At 44.8% G+C, this 15871-nt stretch overlaps 1 long non-coding RNA gene across 1 annotated transcript in view; it reads left to right on the forward strand.

Moving 5' to 3' along the window:
• Positions 1-5206: 5206 nt before the first annotated feature.
• Positions 5207-15871, forward strand: part of LOC146868473 (uncharacterized) — a 104235-nt gene continuing 93570 nt past the window's right edge. Inside the window, exon 1 of the long non-coding RNA XR_014966250.1 lies at positions 5207-5285. This is a non-coding gene — a long non-coding RNA (uncharacterized LOC146868473). The remainder of the gene's footprint in view (positions 5286-15871) is intronic.

Genomic DNA, 15871 nt, shown 5'->3' on the forward strand with positions numbered 1-15871 from the left:
ATTAATTTAGATACCTATACCACAAGCCCTACAAAATACTCTCCTCTGTCACAGCGCTACTAAAATCTCCAGACCACAGAAGTTCATAACCTATTTCCAAATGGACAACCAGAAGAGCAGAACACACCATCCACCACACTCCTTATATTCAGCAACTACTGTCTGACATCCAGACATCCAGAACAAATACTACCAACACCTTTATTCATTTCTTCCACCAATAATTATTTTCGATAAACATCTGGTACTACCCACATGTATGCACCCTACCTCTCAATACACAACACGGGCTACAAAATGGAACACACCACCATGAATTAAAAAACACATATATATGATACTCCTACTTAAGAAAGCGCTCTGTCTGTTGCCTGCCTTCTCCATTAAAATGCAATCCACATTCAATTTCGAATGTGCACCAAAATAAAAATGATTCAGACTGCCATGATCAAGTCTAGAGACACATAAACTGCATTTATTTCATAGTTTTTGCAGACCTTGAAAAAATGCATATGTTCCACAACTTTTCAACGAAGTATAAAATTCCATTATACCCAAAATAATTTACAACTTGGGATTCCAAAGTCAAGTCCTACATTGTTTTGCCTTCCGCGTTGATGAGATATTTCAATGAGTCTTCCTAACTCCTTTTCTTTTGCATCTGTATTTGCTCTCGTGTGGAGAGCTGTGGGTCTTTTCTCCTGCCTCATCTTGTGCAGTGCCTATCAGAACATGCTAGCAGTACTCATTTTCCCAAGGAGAATAATGTGTTACAGTTATGTAGGTGACATCCAGATCAGCCTCAACTTCACTAAACGGCCTCCTCCTGGCACAACCACCATCAACCAATGCCAGATAGAAGTTGACAACTGGATATCCCTCAACCCTCTGATGCTCAACCCAGGCTAGACAGATTCAATGCTTTGTGGCAAAACAGCTCATACTGCACAGCAGCTGCCTTAACCACTCTCTCTCTGTCCAAATCCCTCCCCATTCAAGACAGGAAAACATCTAGGTGCCCACTTCTTCTTCAACCTTTATGCCCTAGCTCAAGTCACCTAAGTAGTCAAATGTTCCTTTTTCATCTCAATAAATTACAACAAATATTCCAATTACTGTCATTCCCTGTAAAGGGGGGTACTCTCATTAACAATCTTAGCCATTGGACAATACCCCACCCCCCATACCCCATTACCTACCATACACACGCACCACCATGTCTAAAACAAAGCTGCCTGTCTCATACTCTGTCTCGGAAAATAAACCGTCTCCATGTTGCTACCTGGGGCAGCCGAACCAGCTTTAAGTCGTTCTCCACCAAACAAAGGCACTACACAGATTTGGACCTGAATTTCTATTAGCCACGCTCGTTACATACCAACCCAAATGACCTCTCTCGTCGAATAGGTCATGTTACAACGCAAACATTTACAACGCATGCCTTTACAACGCGGTTTTTACATCGCTACATCCATTACAATACATAATTTTACAATGCATGGCGTCCCAACGCATTTTCAGAAATTACATTTACAATATATTCCATTACAACACATACCATTACAACGTATAATACTTTTAGGGCAACAGTTGGGTAAGTGTTGGATAGTGTAGGGGTAAAAATTACTATTCCAACTCCAGTGAGTGCAACAGTAGGGTAAGTGTTGGATAGTGTAGGGATAAAAATTACTATTCCCCATTACTTACCTTAGAATGCGTTGTAATGACATGCGTTGTAGTGACGTGTTGTATTGGCATGTGCTGTAGTGACATGCGTTGTAATGGCTGCATTGTAATGGCATGCCATGTAAAGGCAGATGCGTTGTAATGACTGCGTTGTAAATGTAGTGCGTTATAAATGTAGTGTGTTGTAATGACTGCGCTGTAATGGTTGTTTCCCTCTTTTATCAGTCTCAGCACACCTTTGCTTCATGCTATGCTCACACATCCTTCCTAGGGACCATCCGAGCATCACTGCTTCAAGAGACAGAGACAAATGTGCACTGGCTGATGACAACATGGCAGCCAGGCGTCTGCCCTTCCTTTTAGCCAGGGAATTAACACACTCAAGAACATAAAGGGATGTAACATACTGGTAATATGCTCAAGAGGGACTTAGAATACAGGACGTCAAACAGTTACCACATACCTACGTAAGGAACAAATAAAAGAACAAAGCCACCCATTTGCATAAGTCCACTGTGTCCTAACATTTAGGGCGAAGCACTCTCTGTGCCTCGGTGTAACCAAAGGTAATGTAAAAAGCTTTTACAAGAGAGATAATGGAAAAGGAAGAGTGAGATAGAATGAGTGAACAGAATGTACAAATAACAGTATGCATGCGTCAAACAGGCTAAAAGAAAGCCTTTATAGAGTAGAGGTACAATCTGTCATTATACATGGTTAGCACAGATGGTTTAGTCAGATACAATTAGAAACGTAATCTCCATAAAGTTCAAAATACTGTTTCCATGTCCAGTTGAAGGTGGGAGCAACTCGCTACTCTGCCTTCACATTGATCTTTAGTGCGACCACTCCCCGCGGTGAATGCATGCAGCAAATACTCTGCCAGGTGAGGACCCTGCATCTGCCATGACCATCACTGATGCCTGGGCTCATGCCTCTTGTTCTCCATAAGTGTGGCAGACATCTTAGCTTGGGAGCGAAGTCCTACCCAGAGCAGCTCCCATCCATCAGCTAACCTGCTGAACAGAGGTAGCCTTGAGCAGCACATGAAGCACACGACTCACGCCTCTGATGGGATGAACATTCGTTGTGTCGACGCAGGTCCATGACCTCCTTCACCCAGTCTTTTCACCTCTTCATGCAAACTGTGATCAATACACACATTTTAGAAGCGCCTGAGTGAGTGGGGCTCTGGTACCCCCTGAGCAAGTTATTCTTCACTTTTCAACAGAAACCTGAACACTTCAGGAATGTCTCACACCCTCCCATTGACCTTTGCTCCTTCCTACGGTTGCCTGAACACTGTGAGAGATGTGCTGCACCGCTGTGAGCTGCATTTTGCACCTTCTTACTGTGCAGTGAACACAAATGAGTTTGTTGTTGTAATGTGATGCCACAGGTGCAAGGGGTATGCTCAGGTGTGTGCCCCTTGCACGCTGTGACATAAGATACAAGCAGCACTTCACTGATGAGGGCCAGTAGGGCTAAAGGCCTCACTGTTCGGGATGGCCCGTTCCTTTTGCAGTAGGACCAAGACTGATTTGAGTATGGTTGCTCCCAACTGGCCAGTCTCAGAATTTTAAAATCATTCTACCCATTACCTTTTGCTGTTCGAATGTCATGCTTTAAGTGGGATGGGTTAGCAAGACGTGTACACTGCTCGCAGTAGCATGGGATCCAAGTTCACCTCACAACAAGAATGAACCCAGCCTGGGTTTCTTATGTTCCCATTTATAGGCGGCATGGAGCGGGAGTTCCGGCTGGACTGTTCCTATTGGAGTAGTACCACAGCGGATATGCATATAGTTGCTTCTCATTTGGCGTGGTACAGACTGAGTAAAAAACACAAATAGACTAGAACGCAGCCCCAGTGATTGCCGTGGGCAAAATGTTTGCAATTACTCTACCATCAATTGTGTTGTTTTAATATAGTTTCTTTCATTGCCAGATACATTTTGCTACTGTATCTTGAACGCCTGAGTGAGTGGTATCCTATACTACAGAGTGCACTATGTTGTGAGACTACCTGCTCTACACTGACCACTACTACTACCCTGATCACTTAAGAGTGGTGTCTTGCACCCTCTTGTGACCTGTGTTTCCCACCCCCCTCCCCCCCATGGTACCCTGAACACCAGAGGGAATAGTGCCCTTCACCCAGGTGCACTTTGAATGCTCCTACTGTAACCTGCACATATGTACTGTACACTAGAGCGAGTGCCTCCTCTTCCCCTGTGAATTATATTTTGAGCATATGCCCACCAAGAGAGAGGGGGAGAAAGTTACCTCAGGCGCTGTCTCCCAAATAAACATGAATCACACCTGAGAAGCTTGGGCAGTCCAAAAATAGGATCAAGAAAGGTCCTTGCTCAACTGCAGCATTCAGAAAATATGGATAGGTCACCTCACTCACTTCTAGTGGCATGCTTCATCACAGGTGACCTATCCACACCAAGGTAGGAAGGTGCCACCCTGGTGGACTCAAAGGAGTACCCCAGATATGATTAAATGCATAATGATCTTATGTCACAAGAGATAAATAGATAAATGGGTCATTAGATTCCATCAATGATCCACATCATTATGCTATTCCATTGACTATCCACATCATTATGATTTTAATCATATCTGGGGCACTCTGTTAACAAAGGAAAATCCCCACAGGAGTATACCCTTAGATATTTTTAACCTATCTGGATCCCTGTGAATTATCTAATTGCATTTATCTGAACACCTGCACATCAGTTGAGTTCACCAGGGTTGTAACTGTGTACCAACATTGGTGTAGAAAGGGCGCCTATGATGAGTCACACCACAAGAAGTGGGTGAGATGACTTATCCACCTTTTTAGGTTTCACCTGCACAGCGCTTGCACTGTGCTTGTGAAATCTATGGTATTAAATATATATTTAAAAGAAGGCTTACATACCGCCCTTGATTTTCATTGGTTTCTGTGCATGCCCCTTACTTTTCCACAGTTTCTATTGGCTGTAGCATACTATTTCCAGTTGTTCTTCATTTATTACTCTTATCAGTGTCCCATCACCAAAGTACTGTTTTCATCTGCTTTTGTGGAACTTTTTTTATGTTTTGCCTTCATAGTGCTTGTGTGGTGCTTGCTATGTTTTGCTTGCATTGTGCTTGTTTACATATTCTTCCTGTGGCTGTTCGCGTACATATTAAAGCATTGTGTAATCCCAGGGAAATAATTTTTTATGTCAATGTTTAGGCCAATCGGATTTGGAGCTATCATCCCTTGCGCTAGCCTGCCATAGCTGTGGGCAAAGAGAACCAGCTTTATGTGAACCGATCAGAAACACGCCTGCCCCAGGACACAACTGAAGGCACAAAACGAGAAACATTTCCAGGCTGCTGGGGATCAACCAATAAGAGCAGGAATAACATGGACCAGACAGAGACTGCTCTGCCTAGAGGGCAGTACTGAAGGTAAAAAAACCGAGAAACTCCACAGACGACTGTGCAATTCTTGTCCATCTTCTATTTCAGTCATCGTCTGTTCGTGTGAGTCATCAATGTGTGTCAGCAGGAGCCGAGGAACTCAAAGACCCATCGCTCTTGTGATGGACGTTACTTGCAAAGTGAGTAGTGTTGAGTTTTTTTCCCTAACTTTTACTTTTTACTCTTGTGGTTGCGGCAGTGTATATAAGCATTATCCAAACTCTTGAGGCTGAAGGCATTTTTACATAATACTGTAAATAAATATTCCCATTTTAATGAGTCAAAGGCTTTTTTCACATCTATGAATGTCTCTACCAGCATCCTTTCCAGTGGTGCATAGCCCGGCATTAAATGGAATAGCGTTCTTACATTTGCATTGTGCTTCTTTGTGGTATAAAGCCAGTCTGATTTGCATATTCCACATGTGGCAGGAGAGACAAAATTAAGCTTGCAAGGACCTTCCTCAGTAACACTGAAACTAAGTCGGGAAAGCGGACAATACGAGGCCACTTCAAGTAGGTCTGTATTGACCATGGGTAATACTCTAACCCAAACCTATTTGCATGAGGCTAATAGTATGCCTGCCACTAGTGCTGGTTTGTATATTATTTGCCCCCTCGAGGCCAATCAGCACCCCAAATGTTTCATGCATGTTCAGAGTCCATTACTCCAGGTGTTATTTCCATTTCTAGGTCTTTTTAACTTTTAACTGCACATTTAGCTCTTCCGCCTATACTGGCATAAGCTTAGCTATTATCGCTTGCCCCACATAGTTTTTTGCTTTAGTTATCAGTGTTTATTAAGTTCTGAATAGGTTGCCTTGTAGAGTTCTAACATCATGCCTTTATATCGTGCTGCATGCCTACCATCCTGCCCTCTGTTGTCTTTAATGCAGCATCCAGGTTTTCATTATTTAGTATCCAGGCTAGCAATTCGCCAAGTTTGTTCCCTCTGCCGTGTTGCCGGCAGCCCATGCCCTATCTGACTGTGTGTTCCCTCTGCCGTGTTGCCGGCAGCCCATGCCCTATCTGACTGTGTGTTCACTTCCTATGCTCACTGTTTTGCTATTCCCAATGAATCCAGATGCACCAGGCCAGTTTACAATAATTGCGCTGATTCCAGTTCTTTGTCGCTTCTGGCATGTTTTATGCGTAAAGTATGCTAATCTCACAGTTTGTACTCTTATTGAACACATTTAAGTCCCCTCCTTAAGTGGAACAGGGGACTTACCGAAACCCCAAACCATAACCTATTTCTTAGTGCTAGTGGACCACTCTTGGATCCGTTTATGGATTGGGCATAACTAGAGTCTTACTTGTGGTACTTGCTACCACCTTCCGTTTACCAGGTTTCCAGCATTGTTGTCATGGTTGCTTTGGGATAACCTTTTAAACTCGGTTTAGATCAAGCCGTCTGCCATCATAGAGGTGATCCGCGATGACTTCATCACCTTTGTCTGATTTCTCACTTACCAGTGCTCAATCTTATCTTTGTGATGTTGCTTCAAAGTCCAATGTTTCTGTGAGTTCACTCTTTTTCTATCCTATGCCATGGAGTTATTTCTTCTAGCACCACTTGCTGTTCCGCCCTAACCTCCTCTATTGTTTGCTTATGAGAGTTAGATGTCTCTTTCCCACACAATTCTTATATTCTTCTTGGCTCAGCCCATTGTAATGTTGTCCCTTACTCTCCTTACAGTATCCCACAGAGAGTAAGGTATTATTGTTTTCATTACATCTGTATGTGAACATGCACACCTTTTGCATGTAACACCCATGCCATCTGGCATTCAGGTACACCCGTTCAAATATGTGTTTACCATATCAGTTTTGCACGTGCTCACCAAGCTAAAACTTAGAACAACAAAAAAAGTATTAATAAAAATCACATGGGTGAAACCTATTGCATTTACCAATGTTTGTTTGGATACCTGCAGTCAAGCAAGAACCAATCTTGACCCTATTTTCGACTACCCAAGCTTCTCAGATGTGATTTAATTATAATGCATGGATTCTGTAATCCCTGTATGAACGGCAATCACTAATTTCTTTATAATCAGCGACTTGTGACGCACCAAAAAGATGTCAGAACTCGACTATTATAAATGACATCACAATGCCTGCTGCCAGAGCCAGAAGCAGAGGTAAAAGGCAGGTCAGGTCATGGCGCATAATTAAAGCAGCTCTTCAGAAACAAACATTGCTTTTCTTTCTTCTGCTCTATTTTAATAGTTATAATTAGGGCTCCCGTTTTTTTGCTATCTATTTTTTTAACATTACCGTCTGTATTTATCCATATTTATTTTTTGGCCATTGTATCTGTATTTATCCATATTTCATTTTGTGTTTTGCGTATAAATGTAGTTGTAAAACTGTGCATTTCCATATTTATTTAAATGATAGATGCACACTCATACTTTGACGTCCGTCATGTTTTAGCTATTTAAGTTGCCAAATATTACATAGCAGTACATCCACTGGCAAATGTTAGCATTATGCCACAAATTTATGTTGACACATGTAGTTATTTAAAGAAATGTCATCCTGTTTTTTAATTTCCCATGCTGTCCATCTGCTATCTGCTCAGCTGTCGGGTTATAATTCATGAAAGACAGCACAAAGAGTTACTTAAAAGAAGCACCTTTTCTGTATTTATCCACGTTTAAAAATAAATGCAGGCAGAAAACACATTGTTTTCTGTCTGCATGTATCTGTAAAAATCCGTAAAAACGGAAAACAGGGAGCCTTAGTTGTAATGACAAGAAGGAGAATATGTTTCGTTTTTGCAATCCTTAGATATAGAAAAGCAAGAATCTTTCTGCAAGGTTCTACACATTCCTAGCTACAGCAGCTTTTTTTAAAAACTGACTTGTATTTAACTGTTTCTAATGTCTGTTTGCGACAAATATTCAACAGGTTTTTGATGTGTTTAATTTTGCACAAGAGGTAATATTTTTAGTCTTCATGTTTGCAAACATGCTTGCTTTTTCATATGAAAGAGCTAAGTACCAAGGTTTTAAGTGGGTATCAGGAAAGATGATGGTGTGACCACGTATTATATAGGATAAAGAACCCTCTGGCGTACATGATATGGATATTGCAAGTTACCTTGGAGTTCCATAAGCTTATAAAGGAACTCGGCCTTTGGCCTCATTCCTCTATATGGTTATGGAACTCCCCGGTGAAATGCAAAAATTTTATGATGTACAGCAGAGGGGTACTTTATCCATTATATATTTCGAGCCCTACCACTGTGCTCTGATCAACTGAGGAGGTAATGCTCTGCATTCCCCTGTAGATCTGTATAAGACCTGCTTCACCTACCCTAGTGACTGCTCCTTTCCACCACTTCTCACAAGATGTTTGCAGTCCATAAAGTCTGAAATTCCCCATCACCTGCATTACAACCAGTATTGCAGCAAAGGGCAACACACCGGCAGCTTGCTTGAACACCACACTTCACCATCCGTCTAAGCCTTCTACCACCTCATGTATGTCCTCATGCACATTTCCTGCACCACAATCAAGGGTGGAATAGACCGGGACGGGCAGGAGAGGGAACAACAGCAAGGAAAAGGGTAGGGGAGAACAGGAACACAGATATAATCAGAGGGGTGCCATGGGTCTAAAGCAAACACGGAAACTGGGCACATCTAATCCCCAGTCGAGTGAAAAAAGACAGCCATAATTGGATTTCAGTGGGCCCCACACAATTCCGCCACAGTTGCAGTGCTTAATTTGTCAAACAGCAAATACCGAGTCCCAAACAATTTTTTGAGAGCTCGCAGTCGGTGCTGCCAAATGCCGTGGTTGTGAAATACCAAAACTACATAGTCCAAGATCGACATCATGCCGCTTTTTTCCACAATCCTGCATTTGCTGTATCTTCCTCCCTTGCAGATTCTTTTTCATGCTTTACTCTTGTTGTTACTGTTTTCCTAGCATTTCCTCCCTTCTTCATTCTCCAGTTTCTGCCTTTCCCTGTCTTGCTCTGATGTTAATGAACAATAAGCGCCAGTGCCCACCACCTGACAACACCGGCACAAATTAAACACTATGGGCCATATGTAGGTGGCATACAATTTACCAATTCTTAAATACCGAATTTTACCGATTCGGTATTTAAGAATCGGTAAATTATATGTAGGTAATAATTCGGTAAATGTTACCGATTCGGTGAAATTCGGTAATGAGGCATACCTTCCCATTGATTCCTATGGGCCTGGAGGCCCATGGGAATCAATGGGAAGGTATGCCTCATTACCGAATCGGTAAATACCGATTCGGTAATGGGGGGAGCACATTCAAGGGTGGCAGGGTGTCACATTGACACCCTGTTGCACCCCTGATTCCTGCATGTGTGCACATGTGGCGGACATACTGCCACATGGCACTCTTATTTCAGCAAAATATTGCTTTTTGCAATGTATTCGGTATTTATCACCAACCTATATTTGGTGGTAAATACCGAATTCTCATTCCTACACAACACTCATTAGAGTGTTTCCTACATCTCATTTCAGGATTCGGTATTTACCGAATCGGTAATTTTACCGATTCGGTAATTTTACCGATTCGGTAAATTACTGAATCCTGAAATATGCCCCCTACATAGCAAATGCCTAAATACCGGTCGGTAACGGGATATTTACCGAAAATCGTCCGTTACCGACCGGTATTTGGCTTCCTACATATGGCCCCATGTCTTAGTCCTCTCACACCCATAGAGTTGGGTGAATGAAGGAATGGTTGGCGACTGCGTCTGCGCTTCTTGGACTGTCCCACCGCAATGACCTAATGTTTCTGTTTTTAAATTCACATCGGGCCTTTAAGTAACAACGAAGTACTTGTTGAACACGCGCGTTTTCAGGCACGTCCCTGATTTCATCTTCTCGAAGGTGGCAACCCCAGCGGCTGGCATTTACCAGACCGATTATATGTACCAGGAAATAAAAATCCGCAGCACTTTGCAATTAACTCAACATAATTATTGTTAGATTAGAGTGGAATGATATTTCCCATCTACATTTTCACCGAGGGTGTTTGTCGTGACTAATGTGTTATTAAAATGAATGCCAAAGCAATTAATAGTGCCATTTTTTTCGGAGTGTTGCCAAATAGACGATGTACTATTTTCCGTCCTAGAGAGCGAGGTTCCACGGCGGTAATAGGAACTTGACGGGGAGTCTTTACGTGGCTGCAATGGAGCAGTGGGGACAGTTTTCTGCTCTTCAGTTCCACTGCGAGAACACCTTGCCCCTATTCACAAAACAATTTGCGCTTGTACGTTTGAGTAGTGTGCGCAAATATGTTATTTACGAGTGTAAAACGATTTTGCAATGTAAAGAAGCCAGTTTCACACTGTAAAAGGACTTACCCACGTGGAAATGTGCGTGTATCTTCTCCAGTGGGTGAGAAAGTGGTTGTTACAGACACAGTGCGAAAACGCATAGACTTGCGAGTTTGTGTGCTGTTATGCCATTTTCCGATTCTTTACCAAAAAGCCTTTGCAAGGTTAGGAGGGGAAGAGAACTCCCCCCCCCCCCGCCCCCCCACCCCTACCCCACCACAACAAAATGGTGTAGGGAAGTGCAAAAAAATGTGTTCCTTCTAGAAATAAAAAGACAAGAAAAGATTTGCAAGTTACAATAGTAATTTTCACATGAGAAAAGGGAATTCGCAAAACATTTTTTATGGATGATCCCTCTAAAGCATCGGCGGCTGCCAGATGTTTCCAGGCGTTGACCTGGAAGTGTTTTGTGAATTTCAGAGTTTGGAACCTGCAACCATGGAAGGTGAGAAACCTGCAGTGGTTTCAAGATTCAAACCCATTGTCTGAGGGATCGCTTCTCAGTTCTTCAATGGTATCCCAGAAGATGATTTCATCTCAGTTATTGTTTTTGTATTGTACATAGCGCCTCAGCAAGCTGACTTTGGTCTTTGTGTTTGATTTGAAAGTGGAAGTCCTCTGTGAATTCTCTTTGTCCATGCTGTTCATGGGGTTTGAAGGACCCCATGAACAGCATGGAGTCCTGCTCCAGTGGTGCTCTGAGGGGATGGAAGAATCTTGCGACCCTCTCACTTAACCTGTGTGCATGCCACCTGTGCCATGATTTGTATGGGCCTCCCCTTAGCACAAGCAAGCTATGCTTGTTGTCGGTAACCTTTTGAGGCCTTGGTAGATTTCCCATAGGTGACAGTTAATTTTGCTGTTATACACTGATCAGGTGTGACATATTTTCAGTAATCACAATGTGGTGAAAAAGTCATAGTTGTTCTAGCCCATGGCGCAGCATTCTTGGACTAGGGACTTACAGGTTGAGACCGTGCGGGTCAATTGTTGAGCACTCCTTTTCCATGGTCTCCTATTACACACTGGGTAAGGCTGATTGGCATGTTTCTGGGAATCCGACTGTTGTGAAGGAGTCATAGTTTGCCTAGTCTGTGAGTCTGCGTTCTTGTTCTACGTGGTTGCGAGTTGGGGCCACGGAGGTCAATAGTTATGCACACCTTTTTCACCGTCTGCTATGTACTTTTTCTAGTTGATGAGAGGATAACAACTTGAAGCTGCTGATTGATGGGTTCCTTGGGGTTGAGGGCATTCAAGGATGAGTTTCTTAGTATAGTAGCGATGGATGAACACGCTGGACATCGCTGAGCCTAAGTGAGTTGCTTGGTAGAGAGGCCACTGAGAGGTAAATTGCCCAACATGAAGCCTAAATATAGAAGTGAACACTTTAGTTTAGAGCTGTGGGGGATGAGTTGCTTGGTAGAGAGGCCACGGAGAGACACCGTGTCCATAAAAGAAGTTACTGATGGATTGGTTCCTCAGGGTGGAGTTCGCTCAAAACTTAGTTGCTGGAAATAAAGGCCAATGGTGAACACATTGACCAGAATTAGGCCCAGTGATAGAGGAATCCTTGGAGATGAGGACATTGAACAATGAGGAGGTTGGCATAGGCCATTTCTAGATATGCTGCCCATCACTGAGCCTATGATGTATGAGTTCCTTGGGGATGAGTGCACTGAAGGCAGTGATAGTGCGTCCATATAGGCGTCAATGACTGCTGCCTCAGTATACATTGTCTTAGCCATCAGACCTGCATGTAGTGTGTTAATGGAGTGTAGGAGGTGCTCCCACCACTTGTAAGCCCTGCTTCCTCAGGCTAATCCTCTGCTTGTTGTGTCTTTGCACACTGTGCTGCAGAGTTCAAGACTGCCTCCTTATGCTTCTGTCTTTCAGCTGTGGTGGCTCACACTGTATGTGTTTATTTCACTTATTTCACTACAGGGTTTCAACAGGGACCATAGATCTTCACAAAACTATATTGGGTGTCTCATTCACTCATTAAAGTGTCTGATCCCTGCCCACCTCAGAATGCTGCAAACCGGGACGGTTGCCTAGTAGCATGAGATGTTTTCATGTGTTTCAGCAGGGGGCCACCAGTGTTTCAGCTGGGGTCCACCAGTTGCCTCCTCCATCCTGCCCAGGAGCCATAAAAGAAATCTGTTACTTACAGAGAATGTATCACTATGCTTTCACAACTTCCACTGCCACTGCTCATATCGATGCCTTCCAGCCACCTCTGACTCACCACATGTGGTGAAGCATTTACAGGAGTGGTACCACTGCTTCTGCACACTGTGTGGTCTCTGTGAGTAGGCTAGTTGGGGAGGAGAAAGCCAAAGACTATGAATTGAAGACGCTGTGTTTGAAAGAAGGCACAGTGGAATGCCCATGTGGTCCTGCCCCCCCACACCCCATATCTCTTTCTAATTGGTAATCCACAGCAAAGCTCACCCTGCACCACCTAGGTGTAAAGTTCCCTGCTGTATGACTGGGACAGCTAGGGAGCAGCCATGCATAGACGACACATACGCGTGGGTTACTGTCTGGGCCCGAAGTCCCGTGCGACCTCTGCCCGTTTAGTTAAGCTCTCTGGCCACGCCTGGCCAGAGAGTGTTACATTGTGTGATTGCTCTTCCGGGCTATGGGACCCTCGCGTGGTGAAAGACTAGACCGTTACATCCCATCCCAAATCATTGTCCAACCAGAATGTCAACAATGGGTCAACATGCGAAGTCTGCCAGTCTCTGATTCGGCCTGGGGTTTGGCCTCAAATTGTACCGGTGCTGCGAGTCGCGTTGGCTTCTCACCGGGCTGGCTGCTGACGCAGTGTCCCTGATGTTATCTTGTCCACATTCTGTGGGTGGAATGACAGGTTCGTGATTCCTGCTTTGAGTGTCATCTGTACGCAGTGACAGACCGCCTTTTGTAAGGTCCTCATCACCTAGGCCACTGGGAGGCAACTGCTCAGCATCATTCGGTTGTACCCGCTTGAACCAGGATATGTTCCGGGTGATGTGTTCCCTCCTTTCGTAGTGGTGACGGCAGTCCCGTTGATGTTCAGCACTGTCCACAGTCCTGGCTTATACATTGTGTGGAATTTCCCTCCGCTGCAGCGGTGGCGCACTAGGACGGTACATCCTGGTGCTATGACTCGGGGTCGTGCTCTTCTTTGGCGGCTAGCTTTATTGTTAGTCACAGTTCGTCGAGTTTGTGTGTCACCGGGATTGTACGGTTCTGGCAACCTGCTGTCTGCCACTGGAACTGTGTTTCGCCGGGGCGACCGCTGCGTGGTGCAGTGTGGGGCTCTTCAATACTCTCTTAGAAATCAGTGAAGGGCTACTTCAGAATCAGACTGTTCTGCCACTGCTATTCGGAGTATTTTGTTCAGTGTTCGCATGAAGCGTTCCGCCTCGCCATTTGCTTGCGGCCATTGTGGTTTGATGCGGTGGTGTTTGACTCCTAGCTGTGTTAATAGTTCCTTGAACTCTCCTCCTTGGAACGGTGGTCCGTTGTCGGTTTTCACCACTTGAGGTAGACCAAACAGGGCGAACGCCTTCTCCAGCACTGGCTGCAGATAATTGAATGATGTAGATGGTATGACTTCCACAAGAGGGTACTTTATTTAACTGTGACTAAGACAGCAGTCACTCTTTCGTCGGGGAAACTCCCGAAGTCTAGACTCACCCATGACCACGGAGAGGGCGCTGGATCCTCTGTTATCACCGGCACTGCTGGTGAGTTGGCAGACACGGCAGTTCCTAACAACGGTGTCTACGGCCGCTTCTAAGACAGGGAACCACACCATTTCCCTCATCCGCGACTTCATTCTCATTGTCCCTTGATGGCCCTCATGAGCCAGAACTGTCGCTCGTTCCTGGAGGCCTACTGGGATGACGATCCGTGACCCTCGTAGTACCATGCCACTGTCGGTAACGCTTAGTTCGTCGTGGACTCTACACATTCTCCCCAGCCGGGTTCGTTCTGCTTCGTTCCATCCTGTGATGCCTTGGAGGAATCCTTCCCACGATCCACCGTGTAGGGCTTCCAGTACTTTCTGAAGTACTGCATCGTTATCCGTCTCTGCTTTGATCTCTTCTATCGTGAGGGCTCGTGGGCAGGCCCATTGTGACAGCATGCATCCGTATTCTTTGGTATATTGTTCCTGTTCATTGTCTTCTGGGAGCTCCTCTGGTGGGTGGCGTGACAGGAAGTCGGCCGGATTCTTGGCTCCGGGTCGGTACTCTATCTTCATTTGGTAATGCTGTAGTTGGATCGCCCACCTTTCGATCCTGGGGGTGGATGCGGAGCAGTGCCTCTGAACAGAGGGAGCAGTGGCTGGTGATCAGTTACGACTTTGAAGGTGTGTCCACTGATATAGAGGTGAAAGTGGTTACAAGCCCATTTGATAGCGAGTGCTTCTCATTCAATTTGGGAGTAACGAGCTTCGGTTGGTGTGAGCGCTTTGCTTGAGAACGCTAGTGGGGCCCACTTCCCTGGCTCTGTCTCTTGGTCGAGGAGTACTCCTAGCCCTACGGGGCTGGCGTCCACTATTACTTCCGTCCGTCGTGCAGTGTCGAAGTAGGCCATGGTGGTTTTGCTCAACAGGGTCGACTTTACCCTTTGGAACGCTTCTTCTTTTCCCCATTTCCATGCAGCATCTTTCTTGGTGAGAGCCCTTAGAGGTTCGGCTATTGCAGCAAGGTTGAGTATGAACCGACTACAGTATGTGGCCATGCCCATGAAACTCCGGACTTCTGATGCTGTGTCAGGAGCCGGTGCTTGCTGAATGGCTTGCGATTTCCTGGGGCCTACTTGTACGCCGTCTTGACTGAATACATAGCCAAAGAACTCAATAGATTTTTTAAAGAATTGGCATTTGTCCTGGTGGAGTGTCACTCCATGGTCGACTAGGCGTCGTAGGTTGGCTTGGAGACGATGGTGATGTTCTTCTAGCGTTGCTGAATGTATAAGTATGTCATCACTGACGTTGAGAACCCCCTGAAGTCCTAATAACATCTCTCTGACTGCATTTTGGAATATCTGCGCTGCCGAAGAAATACCAAAATTCAACCGCTTGTAGCGACGTAGTCCTAGATGGGTTGAGAAAGTTGTAATGTACCTACTTTCTTCCGCCAACTTCAGCTGGTGGTAGCCGGCGTTGTGGTCGAGTTTTGAAAACCATCTGGAGCCGTTGAGATCAGCCAGGATGTCATCGACCGTTGGGGCGAGATGTCGCTCCCACTTGATTGCTTGATTCGGCATACGCATGTCGATACAGAGGTGTATTTTACCGGGCTGTTTCAGTTTCTCAGCAATGAACATGGGCGACACACATGGCGTCGGTCCGGTGACCTTTTCTATTACTCCTTGCTGTTCT

The sequence above is a fragment of the Triturus cristatus genome, chromosome 1_2 (genome assembly GCF_964204655.1).
Source record: "Triturus cristatus chromosome 1_2, aTriCri1.1, whole genome shotgun sequence".
Lineage (NCBI taxonomy): Eukaryota > Metazoa > Chordata > Amphibia > Caudata > Salamandridae > Triturus > Triturus cristatus.